A 24,222-nucleotide genomic window follows, 5' to 3' on the forward strand; every position below is an offset into this window, starting at 1 on the left:
ATCTCATTTATGAAATTCTGGAAGACCGCAGGGGCATTACACAACCCAAAGGGCATGACGAGGTATTCGAAATGGCCTTCGGGCGTGTTAAACGCAGTCTTCCACTCATCCCCCTCTTTGATGCGAATAAGGTTATACGCCCCCCGTAGATCAAACTTAGAAAACCATTGGGCTCCCTGAACCTGATTAAAGAGATCAGGAATTAAAGGAAGGGGATACTGGTTCCTTACCGTGACCTTATTCAGGCTACGGTAGTCAATGCATGGCCTAAGACCACCATCCTTCTTCCCCACGAAGAAGAAGCCAGCACCTACCGGAGAAGAAGAGGGACGAATGTAACCCTTGGCCAGGGATTCCTGGATATACACTCTCATAGCTTCACGTTCGGGACAAGAAAGATTAAATATCCTACCCTTAGGAAGCTTAGCTCCTGGTACTAATTCGATAGCGCAATCGTATTCTCTATGAGGAGGTAACACTTTGGAGGCCTCCCTAGAGAAAACATCAGCGAAGTCCTGAACAAACTCGGGTAGCGTATTCGCCTCCTTAGGGGGAGAAATAGAATTAACAGAAAAACATGACGTACAACATTCATTACCCCATTTGGTTAGCTCCCCAGTATTCCAGTCAAACGTAGGATTATGCAACTGCAACCAGGGAAGACCTAGCACCAAATCGTACGATAATCCCTGCATCAACAGTACAGAGCATTGCTCCAAATGCATGGAGCCAACAAGGAGTTCAAAAACAGGGGTATGCTGTGTAAAATAACCATTAGCAAGAGGAGTGGCGTCGATACCCACTACCGGGACAGGTTTAGGCAAATCAATAAGAGGCATAGCAAGGGACATAGCAAATTCCACAGACATGATATTAGTAGAGGACCCTGAATCCACGAAAGCACTGCCGGTAGCAGACCTACCACCAAAAGAGACCTGAAAGGGAAGCAAGATCTTAGTACGTTTCATATTTACGGGAAATACCTGTGCGCCCAAGTGACCTCCCCGATGATCACTTAGACGCGGAAGTTCTCTGGCTGCAACCTTACGCTTAGGACAGTTGTTCACTTGATGCTTGTCGTCCCCACAGTAAAAGCAGAGACCATTCTTCCTGCGGAATTCTCTACGTTGTTGGGGGGACACGGAGGCCCCGAGTTGCATAGGTATCTCAATCTTTCGGGGAGTAACGAAGCAACGGAGCTTCGGGAGGCATCATGGGGGAGTCGGAGGAGAAAACACATAAACGTTCACGTTGTCGTTCCCTGAGACGTCGGTCAAGTCGTATCGCTAAAGCCATAACCTGGTCTAGGGAGTCAGAAGAGGGATAGCTAACTAGCAGGTCTTTCAGGGCATTCGACAGACCCAACCTAAACTGGCACCTTAAGGCAGGGTCATTCCACCGAGAAGCTACGCACCACTTCCGAAAGTCAGAGCAATACTCCTCAACAGGTCTCTTACCCTGACTTAAGGTCACCAGCTGACTCTCGGCAAAGGCAGTCCTGTCAGTCTCGTCATAAATAAATCCGAGAGCAGAAAAGAAACAATCAACGGAGGAAAGTTCAGGGGCGTCAGGAGCCAAGGAGAAGGCCCACTCTTGGGGCCCTTCCTGGAGCCGGGACATAATTATACCCACCCGCTGGCTCTCAGAACCTGAGGAATGAGGCTTTAAACGAAAGTAAAGCCTACAACTCTCCCGAAAGGAGAGAAAAGTCCTCCGGTCCCCTGAGAACCGGTCGGGCAACTTGAGGTGGGGTTCAAGAGGTGCGGTGCGGGGAACTACCAGGGTAGCATCAGGCTGGTTGACCCTCTGAGCCAGGGCCTGGACCTGTAGGGAGAGACCCTGCATTTGCTGAGCCAGGGTCTCACGGGGATCCATAGTGGTGTCAGGGACCAGGGGTAGACTAGGTATGGGCTTGTTATTATGTAACGGCAGGGGGTAGGGAGACGGACAAGTGAGCCCTAATCTACCCGCCACTCTGTCCCTGCCTACTTGCAACGACCCGCCCTAGGCGACGGGGTACAACTGGGCGGCGGTCCCTGCGCTCAGTAAGTGCACGACAAACACGACAAACATACAAGGAACACAAGCAAGGAAAAGGGGCCGTTGCCCACGGCAACACCGTGAGCAACCAGAGTGGTGAACGAGCCGAGTCAAGCCAGGAGTGTGCGAGGTACAAAACGAAAAGCAGAAGAGTAGTCGGTAAGCCAGGGTCGGTATGGAGCAGGATCAAAAATAGCAGGAGCTGTAGCTGGGCCAGGAACCACAAGGAAGGAAACAAAAGCAATAACAAGCACCGAGGGACAGGAAGTGCAGGCTTAAATAGACCGAGGGCGGGAGCTAGCTGAGTCTGGCCAGGTTACGATAGGCTCTCCCACTCCTAAGCCTGCCAGCCTGAATGGTGGAAGCAGGAGTCAGTCTCAGGGATGTATTCTCAGGTGCTGACTGATTAGTTCTGGGAGTTAACCCCGCAGTGCCTGGCAGATCCTTTACAATGCTGGTATAACCTGGGTATCTTCTGTATATAATTATATATGTACAACTGGTATAAGTTATACATCTTCCTGTATATAGAGATATGGAGCATGCTGGTATAACCTGGGTATCTTCTGTATATAATTATATATGTTCAGCTGGTATAAGTTATACATCTTCCTGTATATAGTGATATGGAGCATGTTGGTATAACCTGGGTATCTTGTGTATATAATTATATATGTACAGCTGGTATAAGTTATACATCTTCTTGTATATAGTGATATGGAGCATGTTGGTATAACCTGGGTATCTTCTGTATATAATTATATATGTACAGCTGGTATAAGTTATATATCTTCTTGTATATAGTGATATGGAGCATGCTGCTATAACCTGGGTATATTCTGTATATAATTATATATGTACAGCTGGTATAAGTTATACATCTTCTTGTATATAGTGATATGGAGCATGCTGGTATAACATGGGCATCTTCTATATATAATTATATATGTGCCGCTGGTATAAGTTACACATCTTCTTGTATATAGTGATATGGAGCATGCTGGTATAACCTGGGTATCTTCTGTATATAATTATATATGTACAGCTGGTATAAGTTATATATCTTATAGTATATAGTGATATGGAGCATGCTGGTATAACCTGGGTATCTTCTGTATATAATTATATATGTACAGCTGGTATAAGTTATACATCTTCTTGTATATAGTGATATGGAGCATGCTGGTATAACATGGGCATCTTCTATATATAATTATATATGTGCCGCTGGTATAAGTTACACATCTTCTTGTATATAGTGATATGGAGCATGCTGGTATAACCTGGGTATCTTCTGTATATAATTATATATGTACAGCTGGTATAAGTTATACATCTTCTTGTATATAGTGATATGGAGCATGCTGGTATAACCTGGGTATCTTCTGTATATAATTATATATGTGCAGCTGGTATAAGTAATACATCTTCTTGTATATAGTGATATGGAGCATGCTGGTATAACCTGGGTATCTCCTGTATATAATTCTATATGTACAGCTGTTATAAGTTATACATCTTCTTGTATATAGTGATATGGAGCATGCAGGTATAACCTGGGCATCTTCTGTATATAATTATATATGTACAGCTGGTATAAGTTATACATCTTCTTGTATATTGTGATATGGAGCATGCTGGTATAACCTGGGTATCTTCTGTATATAATTATATATGTACAGCTGGTATAAGTTATACATCTTGTATATAGTGATATGGTGCATGCTGGTATAACCTGGGTATCTTCTGTATATAATTATATATGTACAGCTGGTATAAGTTATACATCTTCCTGTATATAATGATATGGAGCATGTTGGTATAACCTGGGTATCTTCTGTATATAATTATATATGTACAGCTGGTATAAGTTATGCATCTTCTTGTATATAGTGATATGGAGCATGCTGGTATAACCTGGGTATCTACTGTATATAATTATATATGTACAGCTGGTATAAGTTATACATCTTCTTGTATATAGTGATATGGAGCATGTTGGTATAACCTGGGGATCTTCTGTATATATTTATATATGTACAGCTGGTATAAGTTATAAACCTTCTTGTATATAGTGATATGGAGCATGCTGGTATAACCTGGGTATCTTCTGTATATAATTATATATGTACAGCCGGTATAAGTTATACATCTTCTTGTATATAGTGATATGGAGCATGCTGGTATAACCTGGGTATCTACTGTATATAATTATATATGTACAGCTGGTATAAGTTATACATCTTCTTGTATATAGTGATATGGAGCATGCTGGTATAACCTGGGCATCTTCTGTATATAATTATATATGTACAACTGGTATAAGTTATACACCTTCTTGTATATAGTGATATGGAGCATGCTGGTATAACCTGGGCATCTTCTGTATATAATGATATATGTACAGCTGGTATAAGTTATACATCTTCCTGTATATAGTGATATGGAGCATGCTGGTATAACCTGGGTATCTACTGTATATAATTATATATGTACAGCTGGTATAAGTTATACATCTTCTTGTATATAGTGATATGGAGCATGCTGGTATAACCTGGGCATCTTCTGTATATAATTATATATGTACAGCTGGTATAAGTTATACATCTTCTTGTATATAGTGATATGGAGCATGCTGGTATAACCTGGGTATCTTCTGTATATAATTATATATGTACAGCTGGTATAAGTTAAACATCTTGTATATAGTGGTATGGACCATGCTGGTATAACCTGGGCATCTTCTGTATATAATTATATATGTACAGCTGGTATAAGTTATACATCTTCTTGTATATAGTTTGGACCATGCTGGTATAACTAGATTGACTGCCTGATTAGAACGATTAAAATTGAATTTTATTAATATATTATAAAATATGGCTCATATAGCCCATAATGACATATATTCAGGCTCAGACAAGGTAGTCAGGGATAGGAGGTGGTGAGACTCTCCTCTTATAGTATACAGCCCTGACAGCAACTTGCTGAGAGAAAATAATTCCAGCCCACCGGGCTCACAACAAGTGGTCAGAGAGAAGAGTTAGTCCTGTTGACGGACTAATCTTGGACAATTCTCCGAACCACCGCTGCATTATACGCGTTTCAATGTCACTGGTAGGTGTGACACATCATCAGGGATTGTTAAAGTTGATGCCGGTTAAGCACAATTTCGTGCTAACATTTATTTCTCCCGGCTCGTGCACGACTCTAATACAAATGGCCGCACACGAGCCGGCGAGACTGGGAGCATATGAAGGGCTAGAGCCCTCCCCCTGCATTGACGAGGCTGTCAGCCCACCACCAATCAGACAAAGACACGTCCCAGCAGTGACGTATCCGGACTGTGGCGAGCCCCCAAACAGCCCAGCCAATCAGGCTGAAGTGTGACGATAAAGCGTCCTTCGTAACCCTGGAGACCTGAAGCGGATAAACACAGATAACGGGACAGACATGTAATAGGCCGAGATGCCAAAGATTTGTAGTATCATGATGATCCACAGACCATCCTCCAAACTCTTATCGGAAAAACCTCATAATGATACACACTCCGATCAAGGATGGAATTCTTGCCCTTATTTGATCATCATAACCAACACAGGGTGTAATACTGTCGGAACGTAGTAGGTACAGTTTAGGGTCGTTCATTAAACTAGACACAGTTTAGGCTGTACACAGACGCCCCAAATTTAGTTAAACGTAATATCACATATTCAATGAATCAGTTAGAGAAAAAACCGCATATGGGTCCTCTAACAGTGTGAACAGGGGTCAGCAGTAGTTTAATGTGAAAACACACAGATGATATTGTTAGGGGAGGTCAGGTGCATAGTTGTGCCACATATACCACCACCCACATGGGGGGAAAAAGTAAACAAAAGAAATAGATTTCTTTGATGTTATGCTCACAGGAAGCATGCATATGAGATCTTTTCATTTAAACCGGCGGGACTCATAGTTTGCATACGAAAGATCCACTGCGCTTCTTTTTGTAGGATCTTCTTATCATGATCACCACCTCTCGCCAAAGGTTTAACGTGTTCAATCCCTTGAAATTTCAAAGTCAAGGAGTCACCATTATGGCATTCCCATACATGCCGCGACACCGGAGTATCATCCTTTCTCCTTATATCCCCAATGTGGTCCCTAATCCTCCTTCTAAATTCTCTCTTCGTTTTGCCTATATACTGTAATTGGCAGCCACATGTGATCAGATAAACTACACCTTTGGTCTTACAGTTAATATAGGACCTATTGTCAAACACCCTGCCAGTCTTGGTGCTTTTGAAATTTTTACTGCACAAAATCGAGTCGCATGCCTTACATGAGCCACATCTGTAACTCCCATTGAACCCCCTGTCCAACCAGGTGTTTGGTTTGTTTTGTGTGCTCATGTGGCTATGCACAAGATGATCTTTTATATTGCGCCCTCTTTTGTATGTTATAAAGGGAGAGTCCCCTACCAGATTACCAACGTCAGGGTCAGCTTGCAAAATTCCCCAATATCTCTGCAGGATTTCTCTAACCTCCTTACTAGCAGAGTCGTAAGTACCAATGATCCGTATAGTGTCATCATCCTTCAAACGTGATTTGGGGTTAAGAAGATCATTTCGGTTGCATCCAAGTGCATTTTGATAGGCCTGTTTGAGAACATGTTTCGGATATCCTCTCCGTCTAAACCTGTCCTCCAGTTCCCTCGCTGACATTTTATAGTCTGATATAGTGGAACAGTTGCGTCTCGCCCTCAGGAACTGGCCCTTGGGTATTCCACGTTTAAGGTTAGCTGGATGGCAGCTTTCCCATCTGAGGAGACTATTAGTGGCAGTCTTTTTACGGAACATGTTGGTTTGGATGTTCCCAGATGGTGTTTTCGAGATCAAAATATCAAGAAACGTGATCTTGTTGTCATTGATCTCACAAGTAAAAAATAAGCCCAGATTGTTTACATTAAGAGTCGCCACAAATTCCTCAAATTGTGCCTTGGTACCTTTCCAGAGGATCAGGATATCGTCTATAAATCTCAGCCATAGCACGATGCACGATGTCCATTTTTCCATTCCATCATTAAAGACAGTTTCATGCTCCCACCAGCCCAAGTACAAATTGGCATATGTGGGAGCACAGGGGCTTCCCATAGCCACACCCCTGAGTTGATGGTACGTTTTCTGGTCAAAGATAAAAGAATTATGCTCTAGAATAAACCTAAGCAATGTTACAACAAACTCGTTGTGAGTCTGAAACTGTGTGCCCTTACCCTTCAGAAAGTATTCGACAGCTACACACCCCTGATCATGAGGAATGGAGCTATATAGGGCTTCCACATCAAGTGATGCCAATAGGACATCCTGATCGCAGCGTATGCCTTCAAGCTTACGCAAGACATCCATAGTGTCCCTTACATATGAAGGAAGGGACACCACAAAAGGTCTAAGAATCTGGTCGATGTAGATGCTTGCATTTTGAGACAGGCTATCGATTCCTGACACAATTTTAATCGTTCTAATCAGGCAGTCAATCTATCTATTCAGTGAACGACATTTACATTACCATTAAGTGGATTCATTATACTAATACACTCCATTCTAGTGGAGATGGCAGGATTTTTGACAGGGGACATTGACATGGATAAATGGGTGCATGATGCTAAAGAGGTATTTTCGGAGAATGAAATTGTGTCGTCCACCCAGAGCTTTAGTATTACGGCTTCCTTTCGCCAACTCACAAAAGCCTATAAAGATCATCTTAGATCATGGTGGGAGGTTCAAACGTTGGAAACATATATTAAAAATCAGATCGTCCCAAGAGGTTTGAGGATCTCATTGACTCCTGCAGCGAGAATTAGATCACCTGATTTTCTCAAAAAATGGGAAAAGGAGTCAATTGAATCTTCGTTGAGATTCATGGGAATATTGCTGGAGGAGGAAAAAAACTGCTTAGTCAGGAGCACACAGGAATTGAAAGATGGTATTAATCTGGTACACAAATTTGCGAGTAATCAAGAGTATGAGAGGAAAGAGACTGTTTTACAACAGACAGTGGAAAAGTTTATCAGTAACATTAAGGAAAGAAAACATTTTCAGTTCGTGCGCGATACTCTCGATTTCAAAGAGGGTAGAATATTTGACTATAGTATAAGAACTGGTGTGTCCCATGAAGTGGACACAGATGTGTCCTCCTCCGAGCAAGAATTTTCTGACTCAGAGCATTTCAAAAACCACCCCAGACGACAACGGGGAGGGATGGAGTCAGGTAGATATGTTAACCGCGGTAACCAAAGAGGTAGGGGCAGAGGAAAAGCAGCCAATCGGGGTGGTTTTTTATCCAAGAGCCACCCTATCTCAGAGTACCTCTTGAGGGACAGAAGGGAGGTCTAAGATCAGGACCTCCAGTATCTAGGGATGAATCCCAGGTGATTAATTTGTCCTCCCGAACGTTATCTGCGGAGGAACTGGGCATCCTTAGTAAGGGACTATCATTCGTCCCTACCAATAGGTTTGATTTGTTTCAATGGGTTAAGGATCTTAACCTGTTTGCACGTAAACTCAAATGGAAGAAGTTCTTCAAGACACATGACCAACGTCAATGTACTGAATTGGGGATTATGGAAGAGGATTTACCAAACCTCAGGCTGCTGGAGGGTCTATGGGAAGAAAGTCACAGGGAAGAGGGTAAGGGTCCCTTTACCACACTTAGGGTACCCTCGACGAAATTTGCTCCCCTGAATGACAACACCCCGATCGATGTTTTCGTTAAAGTAGTGGAGGACCAACTTAGATTACTCGATCATTCCAGGCCTTCTGGTTTCAATACAACACAAGATGAAATGGTCGCTTTACGATCACTTGAGGGTGATGACACTATCATAATAAAGCCCTCTGATAAGGGTGGTAATGTTGTGGTAATGGACCGCACGAGATATAGCATGATGTGCTACCAGATATTAAAGGACCATCAATGTTATAAAGTGTTGGAATCCGATCCTTCCATGAGTTTCAGAAATCAATTGAAATGTATCCTGAGCTCAGCCAAATGCCTCAGCCTAATTAGTGAGAAGGAAATGGCGTTTATGCTGCCCGATTTTCCACAGACGGCCACCTTCTATTGTCTCCCAAAAATACACAAAGGGACTAAGCCACTGAAGGGTAGGCCAATTGTGTCAGGAATCGATAGCCTGTCTCAAAATGCAAGCATCTACATCGACCAGATTCTTAGACCTTTTGTGGTGTCCCTTCCTTCATATGTAAGGGACACTATGGATGTCTTGCGTAAGCTTGAAGGCATACGCTGCGATCAGGATGTCCTATTGGCATCACTTGATGTGGAAGCCCTATATAGCTCCATTCCTCATGATCAGGGGTGTGTAGCTGTCGAATACTTTCTGAAGGGTAAGGGCACACAGTTTCAGACTCACAACGAGTTTGTTGTAACATTGCTTAGGTTTATTCTAGAGCATAATTCTTTTATCTTTGACCAGAAAACGTACCATCAACTCAGGGGTGTGGCTATGGGAAGCCCCTGTGCTCCCACATATGCCAATTTGTACTTGGGCTGGTGGGAGCATGAAACTGTCTTTAATGATGGAATGGAAAAATGGACATCGTGCATCGTGCTATGGCTGAGATTTATAGACGATATCCTGATCCTCTGGAAAGGTACCAAGGCACAATTTGAGGAATTTGTGGCGACTCTTAATGTAAACAATCTGGGCTTATTTTTTACTTGTGAGATCAATGACAACAAGATCACGTTTCTTGATATTTTGATCTCGAAAACACCATCTGGGAACATCCAAACCAACATGTTCCGTAAAAAGACTGCCACTAATAGTCTCCTCAGATGGGAAAGCTGCCATCCAGCTAACCTTAAACGTGGAATACCCAAGGGCCAGTTCCTGAGGGCGAGACGCAACTGTTCCACTATATCAGACTATAAAATGTCAGCGAGGGAACTGGAGGACAGGTTTAGACGGAGAGGATATCCGAAACATGTTCTCAAACAGGCCTATCAAAATGCACTTGGATGCAACCGAAATGATCTTCTTAACCCCAAATCACGTTTGAAGGATGATGACACTATACGGATCATTGGTACTTACGACTCTGCTAGTAAGGAGGTTAGAGAAATCCTGCAGAGATATTGGGGAATTTTGCAAGCTGACCCTGACGTTGGTAATCTGGTAGGGGACTCTCCCTTTATAACATACAAAAGAGGGCGCAATATAAAAGATCATCTTGTGCATAGCCACATGAGCACACAAAACAAACCAAACACCTGGTTGGACAGGGGGTTCAATGGGAGTTACAGATGTGGCTCATGTAAGGCATGCGACTCGATTTTGTGCAGTAAAAATTTCAAAAGCACCAAGACTGGCAGGGTGTTTGACAATAGGTCCTATATTAACTGTAAGACCAAAGGTGTAGTTTATCTGATCACATGTGGCTGCCAATTACAGTATATAGGCAAAACGAAGAGAGAATTTAGAAGGAGGATTAGGGACCACATTGGGGATATAAGGAGAAAGGATGATACTCCGGTGTCGCGGCATGTATGGGAATGCCATAATGGTGACTCCTTGACTTTGAAATTTCAAGGGATTGAACACGTTAAACCTTTGGCGAGAGGTGGTGATCATGATAAGAAGATCCTACAAAAAGAAGCGCAGTGGATCTTTCGTATGCAAACTATGAGTCCCGCCGGTTTAAATGAAAAGATCTCATATGCATGCTTCCTGTGAGCATAACATCAAAGAAATCTATTTCTTTTGTTTACTTTTTCCCCCCATGTGGGTGGTGGTATATGTGGCACAACTATGCACCTGACCTCCCCTAACAATATCATCTGTGTGTTTTCACATTAAACTACTGCTGACCCCTGTTCACACTGTTAGAGGACCCATATGCGGTTTTTTCTCTAACTGATTCATTGAATATGTGATATTACGTTTAACTAAATTTGGGGCGTCTGTGTACAGCCTAAACTGTGTCTAGTTTAATGAACGACCCTAAACTGTACCTACTACGTTCCGACAGTATTACACCCTGTGTTGGTTATGATGATCAAATAAGGGCAAGAATTCCATCCTTGATCGGAGTGTGTATCATTATGAGGTTTTTCCGATAAGAGTTTGGAGGATGGTCTGTGGATCATCATGATACTACAAATCTTTGGCATCTCGGCCTATTACATGTCTGTCCCGTTATCTGTGTTTATCCGCTTCAGGTCTCCAGGGTTACGAAGGACGCTTTATCGTCACACTTCAGCCTGATTGGCTGGGCTGTTTGGGGGCTCGCCACAGTCCGGATACGTCACTGCTGGGACGTGTCTTTGTCTGATTGGTGGTGGGCTGACAGCCTCGTCAATGCAGGGGGAGGGCTCTAGCCCTTCATATGCTCCCAGTCTCGCCGGCTCGTGTGCGGCCATTTGTATTAGAGTCGTGCACGAGCCGGGAGAAATAAATGTTAGCACGAAATTGTGCTTAACCGGCATCAACTTTAACAATCCCTGATGATGTGTCACACCTACCAGTGACATTGAAACGCGTATAATGCAGCGGTGGTTCGGAGAATTGTCCAAGATTAGTCCGTCAACAGGACTAACTCTTCTCTCTGACCACTTGTTGTGAGCCCGGTGGGCTGGAATTATTTTCTCTCAGCAAGTTGCTGTCAGGGCTGTATACTATAAGAGGAGAGTCTCACCACCTCCTATCCCTGACTACCTTGTCTGAGCCTGAATATATGTCATTATGGGCTATATGAGCCATATTTTATAATATATTAATAAAATTCAATTTTAATCGTTCTAATCAGGCAGTCAATCTATCTATTCAGTGAACGACATTTACATTACCATTAAGTGGATTCATCATGCTGGTATAACCTGGGCATCTTCTATATATAATTATATATGTACAGCTGGTATAAGTTATACATCTTCTTGTATATAGTGATATGGAGCATGCTGGTATAACCTGGGTATCTCCTGTATATAATTATATATGTACAGCTGGTATAAGTTATACATCTTCTTGTATATAGTGATATGGAGCATGCTGGTATAACCTGGGCATCTTCTGTATATAATTATATATGTACAGCTGGTATAAGTTATACATCTTCCTGTATATAGTGATATGGAGCATGCTGGTATAACCTGGGTATCTTCTGTATATAATTATATATGTACAGCTGGTATAAGTTATACATCTTCTTGTATATAGTGATATGGAGCATGCTGGAATAACCTGGGTATCTTCTGTATATAATTATATATGTACAGCTGGTATAAGTTATACATCTTCTTGTATATAGTGATATGGAGCATGCTGGAATAACCTGGGTATCTTCTGTATATAATTATATATGTACAGCTGGTATAAGTTATACATCTTCCTGTATATAGTGATATGGAGCATGCTGGTATAACCTGGGTATCTTCTGTATATAATTATATATGTACAGCTGGTATAAGTTATACATCTTCTTGTATATAGAGATATGGAGCATGCTGGTATAACCTGGGTATCTTCTGTATGTAATTATATATGTACAGCTGGTATAAGTTATACATCTTCTTGTATATAGTGATATGGAGCATGCTGGTATAACCTGGGTATCTTCTGTATATAATTATATATGTACAGCTGGTATAAGTTATACATCTTCTTGTATATAGTGATATGGAACATGCTGGTATAACCTGGGTATCTTCTGTATATAATTATATATGTACAGCTGGTATAAGTTATACATCTTCCTGTATACATAGTTATTTGACCCAACAGAATTCTAGCTCAGACTGTGCCGAAAAAAACAGGTAAAAGATCTGCACGCCAAGTGGTCCCTATGTGGAGTTAAGAAGTGAAAATCTGTCTGATACTCTCTAGAAAGATGCGCCTCACACTTTCCTTCTACATCTAGAATTGTGGAGTGAATTTACCAGCAGCATCAGTGACCCCTCTAGATTAGACGAGTCTCCGCCGCTGCATCATCGCTCGCAGTCATTTTTCACAATGCAGAAACTCTGGAGTCAGCGTCTTAGTTTAGTTTGTATAAAATGTTCGTATCTATCAAATAGCGAAACTGAGACCCGAGACAATGCGTGATTGTCAACCACCGGTATATATACAGTATTGTTTTTTTTTGTTTTTTTTTTTGCTGTCTGCAAAATTGCGCCATTTTCATATTTACCATATTTTCCGTATTATAAATCTGGAGATATTAATAGACCACGGCCGCTTTTCTCACCAATTTCTAAATTCAACGAGAAAAGTCTAACATGTTGCTCATCATGCTTTGTGCAAATTCAGCAGTGAAGTTTACATAAAAAAATTGGCATAAATGTCTTTATAGTTAGGTACACCGCGCACGATTCTGAACCAAATTTTACCATCATTTACACCTCTCATGAACCAGCGATATTTGGTGACATGCACAGTGCAAGAAGCGTGGCAAATTTAAAGGGGTCATGCAGGATTAGAGAAATATGGCTGCTTTCTTACATAAACAGCGTCACTCCTATCCATGGGTTGTGTGTGGTATTGCAACTCAGCGCCATTGAAGCGCATGGAGTTGAGTTGCAATATCCCACACAACCTGTGGACAGGGGTGGCGCTGTTGCTGGGAGAGAAGGTGGGATCATTGCTGCCAAGAGGGCCAACCACCACTCTTCTGTCAAACATCAACAACTCACTTGACCCGAGAAGTCTTCCTCTGATCTTTCCCCAACACTAGTCTTCCAAATCCACTACCATAGATGTGACTGCCAATTAGCCCAGGCGTCCAGTGCAGAGAATTACCCCAAAAATTACTGTAGGGCTTCTCTGTGATGGAGAAACGGGGAGGGGATGTGTCACATCAAGAAACACATGGAAGTCTGGGGTCTGAAATCTCTTAGGTTCTAAAGTTTGGGGTATGATTTTTTTGGGGGTCTGATGAAGGCGTCCTATGCAATACTGGTGATTGCAGAGCATCACATTGAGTGTGTGGTCTATAAATAGGCGGGGCATGTCTCTAAAAAATGTCCACATTTGTGTTGTTTTATTATTTTTTTGTATATTTTCTATTCTCTTGAGTCACCTTTGAGTGGCTTTTATGTAGGTTACACTCCCACCAGTGCAATCACGGCACAATTCAGACATTGACACGTTTTCCATGAGTGACTCACGCTCATCAAACCCTCATTTAAACCAGCGGGACAGAACTCGGCACAGAAAATATTGATTATTGCACATGAGAAATGTCATCACTTAAGAGGTCAGCAACTTCACAGCCGCTCGTAGGGAATCTCAGAGACAATATCTATTAATGGTGATAATGAAGAGAATCTCCGGGGCAACGGAACAGAATACAATGAAAAAACTGTGCTAATAACCTCATTAGTAGCAAATTATTCTATTATTTATCTTGTTGTATTTCATTATTTTTTATTGTTTTGTTTTTTTTTACATATTTTCTAATTAGTAAATATGTCAGTATAATATTATTTTAATTAGGTAAATTAGCACATTTATTGATACTGATACTTGTTAATATGTTGATGATGTATTTCTTCGTTGGTTCTTTCTTCTCCATCTTCTGCTTCTGGTCACTTAGAAATCCACATTATAGTGCAAGTCTGGGTTGGCAGATTGTCAGAATTTTGGGATTTCATATTTAAAAAGTATATTATTATTATCATCGCTATTATTATTATTATTATCGTTATTATTATTATTATTATTATTATTATCATCATCATTATTATTATTAGTATTAGTATTGTTGTTGTTGTTGTTATTATTATTAATAATAATAATAACGATAATAATAATAATAATAATAACGATGATGATAATAATAATAATAATAACAATAATAACAACAATACTAATAATAACGATGATAATAATAAGGGTCAGTTCACACATTTTGCTTGTCGGGCCCCGCCCAAAATCCGCCGCAGAAGATTCCTCCTCCCATTCACTTTAAGGGCATGCCCAGACATGGCGTATTTCTTCCGCTACTGTCCGCATCAATGGCGCACAGAATCTGCGTTGCAGATTATGTTGCGACTCTGCCCAAAATGGGCAGTAAATTGATGCGGACTGGCCGTTGCGTATTGAGGTGAAAGTACTTCCCTTCTCTCTATCAGTGCAGGTTAGAGAGAAGGGCCAGCACTTTCCCTAGTGAAAGTAAAATAATTTCATACTTACCCGGCCGTTGTCTTGGTGACGTGTCCCTCTTTCGGCATCCAGCCCGACCTCCCTGGATGACACGGCAGTCCATGTGACCGCTGCAGCCTGTGATTGGCTGCAGCCGTCACTTGGACTGAAACGTCATCACGGGAGGCCGGACTGGAGGAAGAAGCAGGGAGTTCTCGGTAAGTATGAACTTCTATTTTTTTTACAGGTTGCTGTATATTGGGATCGGTAGTCACTGTCCAGGGTGCAGAAACAGTTACTGCCGATCGCTTAACTCTTTCAGCACCCTGGACAGTGACTATTTACTGACGTCTCCTAGCAACGCTCCCGTAATTCCGGGAGCCCCATTGACTTCCTCAGTCTGGCTGTAGACCTAGAAATACATAGGTCCAGCCAGAATGAAGAAATGTCATGTTAGTAAAACCAATCCGCTCCGCAGCACACATAACATGAGCATGACAGCTGCGGACTTCATTACGGAATTTTGACTCTCCATTGAAGTCAATGGAGAAATTCCGCACCGCAGCCTATGCTACGCAGCAGAATTGTCCGCAACGTGTAAACGAACCCAACCACAAAGCTGTGGAAGGCAATGGAGAAACGTGTCCGCAGCGGAATTCCAGAGCGATTCCGCTACGTGTGGTCATGCCCTAAAGGGAGATTCAGACAGAATCAGCTAGCGGGAAACAGAAGCGTCCAGCTCCTATTGAAGTGAACGGGAGGCAGAATTTTCTGCCGTGTGAACGTGCCCCAATTGTGTTGTATTTAATATTTGTATGTAATATTTTTATTTCTCTCACTTCCATTTAATTATGAAAGCCTTAATTTTTTTTATGTTTCTGGAAATTATTTACTAATTTTTTTTTGTACTGTCTTCATAATAGAAATAAACCTAAAATAAATTACAATAAATAGGCATAATAATAATAATAATATTTATGCCCCACAGGACTCCGCAGCAACTGGTAAATATCACAGGTTACCGTGACCATTGAACAACCTCAACGTTTTCCTATGGGCAAAAAAGTCTCAATCTAATTCTTACGCTTGTCGAGTGACTTTTCCCTACCAAGGTAAACATTGAGTTCACGTTATGTTAATGCCATTAGGGCACATTCACACGTGGCGGAATTGCTGTTGAATTGCGCTGTGGACAGTCGGCAGTAGAATTCTGCAGCGGCCGTTTTTTTACATTTTTTTCTATACATTTTCAGGAAACTTAGTTCAGACGTTGCAGAAAATAACTGTGTGGAAATCAGGCTGCGGTGCAGAATTTTCCCTCCCAGCATGCACTGTCTGTTGCGGAGAAGAAGCGGAATTTCACTGCGGATTTCAGCCTTTGCAATGCAAAAACTGAAATCTGTGGCAAGTCCGCTGTGATATCTGCAACGTCTGAATTACCTGTCAAATATGCAAATGTTGCTGCAGATTCGTTGCGTGATTGCCCGAAATCTGCACCAACATTGCAGCGGAAAAATTCCGCCACGTCTGAACGTGCCCCTATTGAACCGAAATTCACCTCCAGCCAAATGTCTCCGTGTTCCTCTACCTAATAAAGAAAAAACATACAACTATAATTACATACAAGGTCTCTTCAAATCCCTACCACACAGGAGCTTACAGTCTAATGTCTGTTCTAGTGCTGTATACATTGTACATAGTCGGAATGTAACACTCGTCTCCGGCGCTATTACGTAACACAATGAATTCTCCATTGTCTTCATTATTATTTTGCTCAGAACAAATTTCATGAAATGACATTTCCTTTTAATTCTGACAAAGACTAAAACCAAATTAGCATCTGATAAATTAATGATTTACCTGTTTATTTTGCCACAAACCTGTCAGCGATGTAATGACGGCACGTCATCCTGCGCATCCATTAGTCTGCGTTGTCATGGAAACCATTCAATTCGCAAGTGGCATTGACGAGATGAGATAATTATACCTAAGACTATTTGGTACGGATTTACTAAATCTGGCGTTTCATACTATCTGCTCCGCTGGCGTAAGATGCAACAGATTTATTAACAGGCGCACGCCTCTCAATAAACCTGTTGCATATATTTCCGTTGACCGTGCACCAATTGTGGTGCAACGACCGCGGCTGTGTGTCATTCATTCCCCTCCCCCCCATTGGACATAAAAAAACATAAGAGATACTCACCTCACCGCCCCTCTTCTCCCCTCCGGACCACTCAGTATGCTGCGGCTTATACAAAGTCCCGATGCTGACCAAATGGGGGGGGGGGTAATTAGTCTCATGGGGGATAGTCTGATTGCGGGGCAAGGTACGAGGCACAATGTGAAATCTATAGTAAATTAGAATACTTTTTTGGCCTCACCCCCTTTTTGTAAGCCATGCCCCCTTTTTCAAAAAGAGGCGAGATTGGTATAAAAGGCCCAAAAATTCCAATTTCTAAAGCAAATTGCTACTTTTGGGCCTTTTTGCCACTTTTCTACATCGGTAAACAGGTGAAGAAAGGTTGATAAAGTCCCCTCTTTGTCATTGAGGAGAGATGATTGTAAAAACTGATAAATTCTTATGCAACTTCTGTTTTAGGCTGCACGCTCAGTCACCGCTGCTCTCTGGTGAATGAATAGTTTGCATTCTTGCTGTTACCGCTACTCTCTAGTGATTAGATAGCCTGCATTCCCAGTGATGTCATCGTGGCTCTCTAGTGAATGTATAGGCTGCATTCGCAGTGATGTCACCGCTGCTCTCTAGTGAAGGGATAGGCTGCATTTTCAGTGATGTCATCGCGGCTCTCTAGGGAATTAATATGCTGCATTCTCAGTGATGTCACTGCTCTCTAGTGAATGGATAGGCTGCATTCTCAGTGATGTCACCGCTCTCTATTGAATGGATAGGCTGCATTTTCAGTGATGTCATCGCGGCTCTCTATTGAATGGATAGGCTGCATTTGCAGTAAGCAATCCTGCCGCTGTGGCTGCCATCTATGAGGACTCCTGGAATAGCTCTTTAATTTTTTTCTTGTTTGATGGGAAACAAGAGAGCTAATTACATACACAACGACTTGTGATTGACAAGAGCTGTTCTCTGTCGAGTCGTCTCCTGCGTCCCTGTAGAATATTCCACTTTGCTTTGTATGAGTCCAGTGTGTTATATTTCTTCTTGCCTTTGTAAAGAGTTCACTAATGAGCTGATGCATCTTCCTTCATTCTCCCTCCTGCTCATCAGAAGTCAACGCTGAAAAGATATTTACTCCCTTGAGGCGTCATCTCTGCATTCAGACTCAAACAACTCCTCTAAACTGTCTCGTGTCCCCATGGTCCTGGCTCATGTCTTAATTCAATGGTATTTACTATCCGGAATGGTCTCTTTTATGCTTTTTACTCTCCATGGGCCATTCTGGACCACGCAGAATCCAGAGCCGCATCAAATCTTCGCCAGTTTGCAATTACAGTCATTTTTAAAGGAAGGTCAATTGATATATGTGCCAAGGAAATGCCATCTGTTGTGCTGAAATAAAGTTTATTCTATGAATATATATTATTTAAAAAAAAAGTTTATTGTAGCAGTTCAGTAGATCTGGGGTTACACTAATCTCGCTGGTAGGGGGAGGGGTGGCAGCAGAAGTCACTGCAGATGTGTTTATGTACATTTTTTTGGGGGGGACTGTGGCTTCATCCAGTGACGACAGCTGATCATCAGGGGGTTTCTGGTTTCATGATCAGCTCTCCGCTTTGGAACCTGTCACATAGGAAAACAACCCATTTAATAAGAAACGTTCCATGATGGGGATGTAGTGCTTTGTGATTTCCTGAGGGTGTATGACACATAATCACTGGCTCAGCAGACAGTATCACACATGGTAGGATTAGATACAGCGGCTCAGCAGACCGTATCGCACATGGTAGGATTAGATACACCAGCTCAGCAGACAGTATCACACATGATAGGATTAGATACACAGCTCAGCAGACAGTATCACACATGATAGGATTAGATACACAGCTCAGCAGACAGTATCACACATGATAGGATTAGATACACAGCTCAGCAGACAGTATCACACATGATAGGATTAGATACACAGCTCCGCAGACAGTATCACACATGATAGGATTATATACAGCCGCTCAGCAGACAGTATCACACATGATAGGATTAGATACAGCGGCTCAGCAGACAGTATCACACATTATAGGATTAGATACACAGCTCCGCAGACAGTATCACACATGATAGGATTATATACAGCCGCTCAGCAGACAGTATCACACATGATAGGATTAGATACACAGCTCAGCAGACAGTATCACACATGATAGGATTAGATACAGCAGCTCAGCAGACAGTATCACACATGATAGGATTATATACAGCGGCTCAGCAGACAGTATCACACATGATAGGATTAGATACACAGCTCCGCAGACAGTATCACACATGATAGGATTATATACAGCCGCTCAGCAGACAGTATCACACATGATAGGATTAGATACACAGCTCAGCAGACAGTATCACACATGATAGGATTAGATACACAGCTCAGCAGACAGTATCACACATTATATGATTAGATACACAGCTCAGCAGACAGTATCACACATGATAGGATTAGATACACAGCTCAGCAGACAGTATCACACATGATAGGATTAGATACACAGCTCAGCAGACAGTATCACACATTATATGGTTAGATACACAGCTCAGCAGACAGTATCACACATGATAGGATTAGATGCAGCGGCTCAGCAGTCAGTATCACACATGATAGGATTAGAGATAGGGCCCATCAGACAGTATCACACATGATAGGATTAGATACACTGGCTCAGCAGACAGTATCACAAATGATAGGATTAGATACAGTGGCTCAGCAGACTGTATCACACATGATAGGATTAGATACAGCAGCTCAGCAGACAGTATCACACATGATAGGATTAGGTACATGGCTCAGCAGACAGTATTACACATGATAGGATTAGATACAGTGGCTCAGCAGACTGTATCACACATGATAGGATTATATACAGCAGCTCAGCAGACAGTATCACACATGATAGGATTAGATACACAGCTCAGCAGACAGTATCACACATGATAGGATTAGATACACAGCTCAGCAGACTGTATCACACATGATAGGATTAGATACAGCAGCTCAGCAGACAGTATCACACATGATAGGATTAGATACAGTGGCTCAGCAGACAGTATCACACATTATAGGATTAGATACATGGCTCAGCAGACAGTATCACACATGATAGGATTAGATACAGCAGCTCAGCAGACAGTATCACACATGATAGGATTAGATACACAGCTCAGCAGACAGTATCACACATGATAGGATTAGATACATGGCTCAGCAGACAGTATCACACATGATAGGATTAGATACACAGCTCAGCAGACAGTATCACACATGATAGGATTAGATACACAGCTCAGCAGACAGTATCACACATGATAGGATTAGATACATGGCTCAGCAGACAGTATCACACATGATAGGATTAGATACGCGGCTCAGCAGACAGTATCACACATAATAGGATTAGATACATGGCTCAGCAGACAGTATCACACATGATAGGATTAGATACGTGGCTCAGCAGACAGTATCACACATGATAGGATTAGATACGCGGCTCAGCAGACAGTATCACACATGATAGGATTATATACACAGATTCAGCAGACAGTATCACACATGATAGGATTAGATACAACGGTTCAGCAGTCAGTATCACACTCGATAGGCTTAGATACACACTGTCCCTGAAGACTAATGTCTAATATTGGCAATTATGCAAGGCAAGAATCAATTTCAATAGTAAAGCAATCACTTATTTTCTTCTATAATTTATAGGATTTCAGTAGGAAGTAATCAGAGAAACAAACGCGTTGGGCATGGAGGTCAGTTCTTCATGGCTCTGCTGGGATTACATGTCAGATATCAGTTATACCCCCTCCCCCATCACATGCCCTGTTGCATGACCTTGGCAGTGACCTTGGCAGAGTCCTTGTTGACTGCTGGGTGTTCAGTTCAGCTCACGACTTATGTCCTTGTTCTTGACCTTGTTACACTGAATCAATGAGGCTTCAAAACACAATGTAAATATCACTCGGCTATTCTCACCCCGTCCTGATCAATAACCTGCGCTAATACTCGCCATCTCCAACACGTAACCAGTGAGGACAAGACCACAATCAATAGTCAAAGTTCATAGAGCTGTGTGAAGTAGAAGCAGAAACTTATCTATAGGGAAACTTCACCAGTCACAAATCTCCAGCAAGCAGACAATGCAGAATAGTAACAATACTAGAATATTCTATCTATGGAAACAGCTCAGCAGAGAATTTTACCACGTGAGCTTACAATCTACATTAAGGGCATGACCACACGTGGCGGATTTCCTCCGCAACTGTCCGCATCAATGCCGCACAGAATCTGCGTTGCAGATTCTGCTGCGGATCTGCACAAAATGTGCAGTAAATTGATGCGGACTGGCCGCTGCGGACTGCGGGAAAAGTACTTCCCTTCTCCCTATTCAGTGCAGGATAGAGAGAAGGGACAGCACTTTCCCTTGTGAAAGTCAAAGAAATTCATACTTACCGGCCGTTGTCTTGGTGACGCGTCCCTCCTTCGGCATCCAGCCCGATCTCCCAGGATGACGCGGCAGTCCATGTGACCGCTGCAGCCTGTTATTAGCCTGTGATTGGCTGCAGCCGTCACTTAGACTGAAACGTCATCCTGGGAGGCCGGACTGGAGACAGAAGCAGGGAGTTCTCGGTAAGTATGAACTTCATTTTTTTTTACAGATAGATGTATATTGGGATCGGTAGTCACTGTCCCGGGTGCAGAAACAGTTACTGCCGATCGCTTAACTCTTTCAGCACCCTGGACAGTGACTATTTACAGACGTCTCCTAGCAACGCTCCCGTCATTACGGGAGCCCCATTGACTTCCTCAGTCTGGCTGTAGACCTAGAAATACATAGGTCCAGCCAGAATGAAGAAATGTCAAGTTAAAAAAGCAAGACGGATCCGCAGCACACATGACATGTGCATGACAGCTGCGGACTTCATTGCGGAATTTAGAATCTCCATTGAAGTCAATGGAGAAATTCCGCCATGAGTCCGCAACCAGTCCGCCACTGGTCCGCAACAACCATTGTATGCTGCGGACACCAAATTCCGCACCGCAGCCTATGCTCCGCAGCGGAATTTTACGCCTCGTCTAAACGAACACTGCTAAATTAAAGTGTAAGTCAATGGAGAAACGGCTCCGCTGCGGATTAACGCTGCGGAGTGTCCGCAGCGGAATTTAAGTGAAATTCCGCCACGTGTGAACCCAGCCTAAAGCAGCAGTCCATATTATCCAGCCGCAGCTGATTAAGCCTGTTCCCCCTCAATGCAGCGGTTAGGCCCCATGCAAACGACCGTGGAAAAACTCTGTAATTGCGGACCGCAATACAGTCTGCAATTACGGACGCACCCGGTTCTATTGACCGCGGACACATTTCCGTAGCGCTACGGAAAGGTATCCGTGCCGTACAATCGTTCCGGGAAATATGTAGCATGTCCTGCTTTTCGGATTTTGCTGCCCGTGCTCCAATATTTTGTAAATACGAAAATTTGGCAGGTGGCCCGCTGTCGGCGGGCTGTGATTACGGGCACGGCCGTGGGCATGAGGCCTCATACAGCACATACATCATCTCAAATATTTGGAGATGGACTAAAATGAAAACCTTCCTTAGGAGGCAGTATTAGGACACATTCAGACGTGGCAGAGTTTTTCCGCTGCAAATTTTGGTGCAGATTTGGGCCAATCACGCAACGAATCTGCAGCAACATTTGCATATTTGACAGGTAATTCAGACGTTGCAGATATCACAGCGGACTTGCCACAGATTTCAGTTTTTGCATTGCAAAGGCCGAAATACGCAGTGAAATTCCGCTTCTTCTCCGCAACAGTCAGTGCATGCTGGGAGGGAAAATTCTGCACCGCAGCCTGTGGTCCGCAGCGGAGTTTTCCGCAACATCTGAACTAACTTGCCTAGAAATGTATTAAAACAAATGTAAAAAAACGTCCGCTGAAGAATTCCACTGCAATTCCGCCACGTCTGGCCGTGCCCTTATAGTAGTTAATTCGCAAAAAATCTACAGCAACATTTTCAGCAGAAAAATTTCACCACATCTAAGCCGTCACTTAGACTGAAACGTCATCCTGGGAAGCCGGACTGGAGACAGAAGCAGGGAGTTCTCGGTAAGTATGAACTTCTATTTTTTTGACAGGTTGCTGTATATTGGGATCGGTAGTCACTGTCCAGGGTGCAGAAACAGTTACTGCCGATCGCTTAACTCTTTCAGCACCCTGGACAGTGACTATTTACAGACGTCTCCTAGCAACGCTCCCGTCATTACGGGAGCCCCATTGACTTCCTCAGTCTGCCTGTAGACCTAGAAATACATAGGTCCAGCCAGAATGAAGAAATGTCATGTTACAAAACCAATACGCTCCGCAGCACACATAACATGTGCATGACAGCTGCGGACTTCATTGCGGAAATTAGAATCTCCATTGAAGTCAATGGAGAACTTCCGCAATGAGTCCACAACCAGTCCGCCACTGGTCCGCAACATCCATTGTATGCTGCGGACACCAAATCCCGCACCGCAGCCTATGCTCCGCAGCGGAATTTTCAGCCACGTCTAAACGAAGCCTACTAAAAAGAAGTGGAAGGCAATGGAGAAACGGCTCCGCTGCGGATTAACGCTGCGGAGTGTCCGCAGCGGAATTCCAGAGCAATTCCGCCACGTGGGGCTTTGCCCTTATAGTAGTTATATTCTTATATATAGGGGCAGTATTATAGTAGTTATATTCTTGTATATAGGGGGCAGTATTATAGTAGTTATATTCTTGTATATAGGGAGCAGTATTATAGTAGTTATATTCTTGTATATAGGGGCAGTATTATAGTAGTTATATTCTTGTATATAGGAGCAGTATTATAGT

At 42.7% G+C, this 24,222-nt stretch overlaps 1 long non-coding RNA gene across 1 annotated transcript in view; it reads left to right on the plus strand.

Annotated features, from left to right (window-relative positions):
- LOC142655199 (uncharacterized) overlaps nucleotides 1–24,222 on the plus strand; it is a 112,583-nt gene that overhangs the window by 29,190 nt on the left and 59,171 nt on the right. Inside the window, exon 3 of the long non-coding RNA XR_012849446.1 lies at nucleotides 16,167–16,290. This is a non-coding gene — a long non-coding RNA (uncharacterized LOC142655199). The remainder of the gene's footprint in view (nucleotides 1–16,166; nucleotides 16,291–24,222) is intronic.

Source organism: Rhinoderma darwinii, chromosome 6 (genome assembly GCF_050947455.1).
Source record: "Rhinoderma darwinii isolate aRhiDar2 chromosome 6, aRhiDar2.hap1, whole genome shotgun sequence".
Taxonomy (NCBI): domain Eukaryota; kingdom Metazoa; phylum Chordata; class Amphibia; order Anura; family Rhinodermatidae; genus Rhinoderma; species Rhinoderma darwinii.